The sequence below is a fragment of the Fundulus heteroclitus genome, chromosome 11 (assembly GCF_011125445.2).
Source record: "Fundulus heteroclitus isolate FHET01 chromosome 11, MU-UCD_Fhet_4.1, whole genome shotgun sequence".
Classification (NCBI taxonomy): Eukaryota; Metazoa; Chordata; class Actinopteri; order Cyprinodontiformes; family Fundulidae; genus Fundulus; species Fundulus heteroclitus.
The window spans coordinates 9,851,486-9,857,725 of NC_046371.1; the positions used below are offsets into that span (position 1 = coordinate 9,851,486).

The following is a 6,240-nucleotide window of genomic DNA, read 5'->3' on the forward strand; positions in this document are numbered from 1 at the left end:
CCCCAACGCACGTTTCACCCTTGGCAAACACCCGTGTCAGAGAAGAAGAAACTCCAAAATACCAAAGGACACCAGCCCCGGAGGATTGGAAATGGATGCTACAGCTGTAGAGCCTGGGAGCCAATATCATGCTCGTGTGTTTGTTCTTTAAGAAGGTCCAGGATTGTAACCACCTAATTAGAGTAGATCAGGAGGGACATGGCTTACACAGCTAGCATAAGAGTCAGTAGCCGTGATCGTATAGTGGTTAGTACTCTGCGTTGTGGTCGCAGCAACCCCGGTTCGAATCCGGGTCACGGCACATCCATGCAAGGAACATCTGCGGAGGTCTGTTGCACAGCCAACGCTGGCCAGTGCAGCGACAGATGTTTCTTCTGTGTTGTTTAGAGAAGCATTGAGCCCAATTTTTAGAGCTCTTTCCCCAACCCCATTCAAATCAACTGCTGCTTATGAGCCCACTGCACAACGCCACAACATAGCCATGTGTCAATTAAGCCATTTGAATCACTCGTGTTGGACATTACAGGACTGCAGTGGGAAACCTCTGGTCCATCCACGTTGGCAACTAGAACTTTGCAAATGTCTTTGCTCGGTGATGGCAGTTTCAAAAAGACGTGTAGCTTCTCAGCTAGCTCTGTGCGTGCATGAGTGTGTGTGTGTGCGTGTGTGTGCGTACGTATGTGGCTGACCGCTGAACCCAGTGGTTACAAAGGACCTTCGATAGCTCAGTTGGTAGAGCGGAGGACTGTAGAGAGGAATGCTGGACATCCTTAGGTCGCTGGTTCAACTCCGGCTCGAAGGAGAACCTTTTATCCTGACTTTTAACAACAAGTCACGCCTGGAGAGTATCTTTTTTTTGTACTCTTTAGAGAAGCATTGACTCCAGTCTTTAAAGATCTTTCCCAAACCCTTTCAACCCCTCATCAAAGGTCAACGTTTTACACAAACGTCAAGAGGATTCTGCTTGTCTTTTCCTAATATCTGCAAAACACCCACCTTTGTTCCTTTCATACTTTGCATTGTGGAAAGTCAAACACCACGGCTTCAGCATGCCTCAAAACACATTATTTAGCCATCAACCTGCTGATTCTTTCTTGTTGCTACATCGACCCCAGTTAAACTCATTCTTACACAAGGCCTTCATAAGGACACGTATCAAACTTCTTTCTTAAAGTAACATCACAAAGCCTACCGGAAAAGGATGGCACGTCTTCTACAGTGCTTAGAGAAAACGCATGCTGTGTCATCCATGCTTCAGCTCCTTTCCTTCTTCAGCACACCTGACTCAAGTGACAGCATCTCCATGCAGCCTTTGCAAAGTTTCGCCCCCCCAACGCACGTTTCACCCTTGGCAAACACCCGTGTCAGAGAAGAAGAAACTCCAAAATACCAAAGGACACCAGCCCCGGAGGATTGGAAATGGATGCTACAGCTGTAGAGCCTGGGAGCCAATATCATGCTCGTGTGTTTGTTCTTTAAGAAGGTCCAGGATTGTAACCACCTAATTAGAGTAGATCAGGAGGGACTGGCTTACACAGCTAGCATAACAGTCAGTAGCCGTGATCGTATAGTGGTTAGTACTCTGCGTTGTGGTCGCAGCAACCCCGGTTCGAATCCGGGTCACGGCACATCCATGCAAGGAACATCTGCGGAGGTCTGTTACACAGCCAAAGCTGGCCAGTGCAGCAACAGATGTTTCTTCTGTGTTGTTTAGAGAAGCATTGAGCCCAATTTTTAGAGCTCTTTCCCCAACCCCATTCAAATCAACTGCTGCTTATGAGCCCACTGCACAACGCCACAACATAGCCATGTGTCAATTAAGCCATTTGAATCACTCGTGTTGGACATTACAGGACTGCAGTGGGAAACCTCTGGCCCATCCACGTTGGCAACTAGAACTTTGCAAATGTCTTTGCTCGGTGATGGCAGTTTCAAAAAGACGTGTAGCTTCTCAGCTAGCTCTGTGCGTGCATGAGTGTGTGTGTGTGGTGTGTGTGCGTACGTATGTGGCTGACCGCTGAACCCAGTGGTTACAAAGGACCTTCGATAGCTCAGTTGGTAGAGCGGAGGACTGTAGAGAGGAATGCTGGACATCCTTAGATCGCTGGTTCAACTCCGGCTCGAAGGAGAACCTTTTATCTGACTTTTAACAACAAGTCACGCCTGGAGAGTATCTTTTTTTTGTACTCTTTAGAGAAGCATTGACTCCAGTCTTTAAAGATCTTTCCCAAACCCTTTCAACCCCTCATCAAAGGTCAACGTTTTACACAAACGTCAAGAGGATTCTGCTTGTCTTTTCCTAATATCTGCAAAACACCCACCTTTGTTCCTTTCATACTTTGCATTGTGGAAAGTCAAACACCACGGCTTCAGCATGCCTCAAAACACATTATTTAGCCATCAACCTGCTGATTCTTTCTTGTTGCTACATCGACCCCAGTTAAACTCATTCTTACACAAGGCCTTCATAAGGACACGTATCAAACTTCTTTCTTAAAGTAACATCACAAAGCCTACCGGAAAAGGATGGCACGTCTTCTACAGTGCTTAGAGAAAACGCATGCTGTGTCATCCATGCTTCAGCTCCTTTCCTTCTTCAGCACACCTGACTCAAGTGACAGCATCTCCATGCAGCCTTTGCAAAGTTTCGCCCCCCCAACGCACGTTTCACCCTTGGCAAACACCCGTGTCAGAGAAGAAGAAACTCCAAAATACCAAAGGACACCAGCCCCGGAGGATTGGAAATGGATGCTACAGCTGTAGAGCCTGGGAGCCAATATCATGCTCGTGTGTTTGTTCTTTAAGAAGGTCCAGGATTGTAACCACCTAATTAGAGTAGATCAGGAGGGACATGGCTTACACAGCTAGCATAAGAGTCAGTAGCCGTGATCGTATAGTGGTTAGTACTCTGCGTTGTGGTCGCAGCAACCCCGGTTCGAATCCGGGTCACGGCACATCCATGCAAGGAACATCTGCGGAGGTCTGTTACACAGCCAAAGCTGGCCAGTGCAGCGAACAGATGTTTCTTCTGTGTTGTTTAGAGAAGCATTGAGCCCAATTTTTAGAGCTCTTTCCCCAACCCCATTCAAATCAACTGCTGCTTATGAGCCCACTGCACAACGCCACAACATAGCCATGTGTCAATTAAGCCATTTGAATCACTCGTGTTGGACATTACAGGACTGCAGTGGGAAACCTCTGGTCCATCCACGTTGGCAACTAGAACTTTGCAAATGTCTTTGCTCGGTGATGGCAGTTTCAAAAAGACGTGTAGCTTCTCAGCTAGCTCTGTGCGTGCATGAGTGTGTGTGTGTGCGTGTGTGTGCGTACGTATGTGGCTGACCGCTGAACCCAGTGGTTACAAAGGACCTTCGATAGCTCAGTTGGTAGAGCGGAGGACTGTAGAGAGGAATGCTGGACATCCTTAGGTCGCTGGTTCAACTCCGGCTCGAAGGAGAACCTTTTATCCTGACTTTTAACAACAAGTCACGCCTGGAGAGTATCTTTTTTTTGTACTCTTTAGAGAAGCATTGACTCCAGTCTTTAAAGATCTTTCCCAAACCCTTTCAACCCCTCATCAAAGGTCAACGTTTTACACAAACGTCAAGAGGATTCTGCTTGTCTTTTCCTAATATCTGCAAAACACCCACCTTTGTTCCTTTCATAACTTTGCATTGTGGAAAGTCAAACACCACGGCTTCAGCATGCCTCAAAACACATTATTTAGCCATCAACCTGCTGATTCTTTCTTGTTGCTACATCGACCCCAGTTAAACTCATTCTTACACAAGGCCTTCATAAGGACACGTATCAAACTTCTTTCTTAAAGTAACATCACAAAGCCTACCGGAAAAGGATGGCACGTCTTCTACAGTGCTTAGAGAAAACGCATGCTGTGTCATCCATGCTTCAGCTCCTTTCCTTCTTCAGCACACCTGACTCAAGTGACAGCATCTCCATGCAGCCTTTGCAAAGTTTCGCCCCCCCCAACGCACGTTTCACCCTTGGCAAACACCCGTGTCAGAGAAGAAGAAACTCCAAAATACCAAAGGACACCAGCCCCGGAGGATTGGAAATGGATGCTACAGCTGTAGAGCCTGGGAGCCAATATCATGCTCGTGTGTTTGTTCTTTAAGAAGGTCCAGGATTGTAACCACCTAATTAGAGTAGATCAGGAGGGACAGGCTTCCACAGCTAGCATAAGAGTCAGTAGCCGTGATCGTATAGTGGTTAGTACTCTGCGTTGTGGTCGCAGCAACCCCGGTTCGAATCCGGGTCACGGCACATCCATGCAAGGAACATCTGCGGAGGTCTGTTACACAGCCAACGCTGGCCAGTGCCGCAACAGATGTTTCTTCTGTGTTGTTTAGAGAAGCATTGAGCCCAATTTTTAGAGCTCTTTCCCCAACCCCATTCAAATCAACTGCTGCTTATGAGCCCACTGCACAACGCCACAACATAGCCATGTGTCAATTAAGCCATTTGAATCACTCGTGTTGGACATTACAGGACTGCAGTGGGAAACCTCTGGTCCATCCACGTTGGCAACTAGAACTTTGCAAATGTCTTTGCTCGGTGATGGCAGTTTCAAAAAGACGTGTAGCTTCTCAGCTAGCTCTGTGCGTGCATGAGTGCGTGTGTGTGTGTGTGCGTACGTATGTGGCTGACCGCTGAACCCAGTGGTTACAAAGGACCTTCGATAGCTCAGTTGGTAGAGAGGAATGCTGGACATCCTTAGGTTGCTGGTTCTAGAAGGAGAACCTTTTACGTGACTTTCAAGCTGAAATCATGCCTCGAGAGGATCCCTTTTCGACCCCTCATCAAAGGTGAAAATTTTAAACAAACTTCAAAAGGATTATGCTTGTGTTTTCCTAATATCTGCAAATATCTCCTAATATCTACAGTGCTTAGAGAAAACCTATGCTGTCATAAAGGCCAGCTGACAGTTTTGCTAGGGCCCGGGAGAACGCAGTCTTTTTCGGCACCCCCTCTACACACACACACACACCAAAAAAAGTCAATTAAATTGTATATTTCATGCCCTGGAAATCTCTGTATTTCATACTGGATATTTTTAACCCATCTATTGAATTTAGTGTACTAGTTGATCTTTTCTTCATAAGAGAACAGCAAGCACTGCAGCCAAAATATGAAATATTAGCCAGTCTCTAAGCTTGTTGTATCATGAAACTGTCGACCTTTCGGGGTTTGTGATTTTCATTTTACTATTACATTTAAATAATAATAATAATAATGTTATGTTCATAGTGTTTTTTTCCTAATCCACCTCTTATATCTGTCAATTCTTATGTAATTTTGCCTGTGTTTTGTGCACCTGCCTTCCCTGTTTAATCATGTTGCTTTAATTTCCCCGTTGTGGGATAAATAAAGGATTAGCTAATGTTTTCTTATCTTAAATAACACTTTTTAATAAGATATATGTACAGGGTTCTTTCAATGTCTTAATAACATTTTCTGTGTGGGGTCCAGTAACAAATGATAGATAATATCTACTATGAAAGTTAACATGAACTGCTGCTGAAGACCACTCTGATATACCTGGATATTGTCCGGAGGACTGTCTGAAACGCCTCAGTCAGTCTGTGGGTCTGTCGGGGCAATGAGAGAAGTTTCGTCTCCTCTCTCCGTTTCTGTCGCTCGACGTTTTCTTGTTCATGGTTTTTCACGTGCTTAGATAAATTTGTTGTGTTTCCACTGAATTTAACCGGCTTTTTACAAAACATACAGCTTGATTTCATTTACGGTATTAAAATATAGCCAAACGGTGCTACTTTCCCTCATGTTTCTCCGCTCTTGCGGTCTCTCTCTCCGAGTCTGATCAGCAGCACCGCCTTGTTTGTGTTGAGAGCTGAGTGGGCGGGCCAGGCTGAGCCTCCGTGCTGATTGGCTGGCGCCGCTGAGCCATGTACGAGAGGGGAGGGGGAGCAGGCATAGACATGTATGTGGCAGAAAAAAGTTAAGATCTGTTGTAGTGAACGTGGATCAGAGAAGATGCCTCATTCCTGTGCTGCATGGAAAAGTATTCGGGCTGATTTCACTACTTGTGTCTGCCTTCTGTAAACTAAGGCTGCACCATGTTGCACAACTGGACACACTAAAGCTGCATAGTGGCAACAGTAGAAAAAAGCTGTGCAAGACCATTTTTCCATTTTTTTTCAAGGTTTTTAGCTTGCATACAGTACAGACTATTGTATTTAGACATACTGTAGATATATATAT

At 45.6% G+C, this 6,240-nt stretch overlaps 7 non-coding genes across 7 annotated transcripts; all 7 read left to right on the forward strand.

Annotated features, from left to right (window-relative positions):
- The first annotated feature begins 229 nt into the window (after positions 1-229).
- Positions 230-301, forward strand: trnah-gug. The gene has a single exon. It is a non-coding gene; the product is annotated as a tRNA-His (tRNA).
- Positions 302-714: 413 nt separating this feature from the next.
- On the forward strand, positions 715-802 carry trnay-gua. The gene is given in 2 exon segments: positions 715-751; positions 767-802. It is a non-coding gene; the product is annotated as a tRNA-Tyr (tRNA).
- Positions 803-1,556: 754 nt separating this feature from the next.
- Positions 1,557-1,628, forward strand: trnah-gug. Its single transcript has one exon. It is a non-coding gene; the product is annotated as a tRNA-His (tRNA).
- Positions 1,629-2,040: 412 nt separating this feature from the next.
- On the forward strand, positions 2,041-2,128 carry trnay-gua. The gene is given in 2 exon segments: positions 2,041-2,077; positions 2,093-2,128. It is a non-coding gene; the product is annotated as a tRNA-Tyr (tRNA).
- A 754-nt stretch (positions 2,129-2,882) lies between these two features.
- trnah-gug lies at positions 2,883-2,954 on the forward strand. Its single transcript has one exon. It is a non-coding gene; the product is annotated as a tRNA-His (tRNA).
- Positions 2,955-3,368: 414 nt separating this feature from the next.
- Positions 3,369-3,456, forward strand: trnay-gua. Its single transcript is given in 2 exon segments — positions 3,369-3,405; positions 3,421-3,456. It is a non-coding gene; the product is annotated as a tRNA-Tyr (tRNA).
- Positions 3,457-4,212: 756 nt separating this feature from the next.
- On the forward strand, positions 4,213-4,284 carry trnah-gug. Its single transcript has one exon. It is a non-coding gene; the product is annotated as a tRNA-His (tRNA).
- The last annotated feature ends 1,956 nt before the right edge of the window (positions 4,285-6,240 follow it).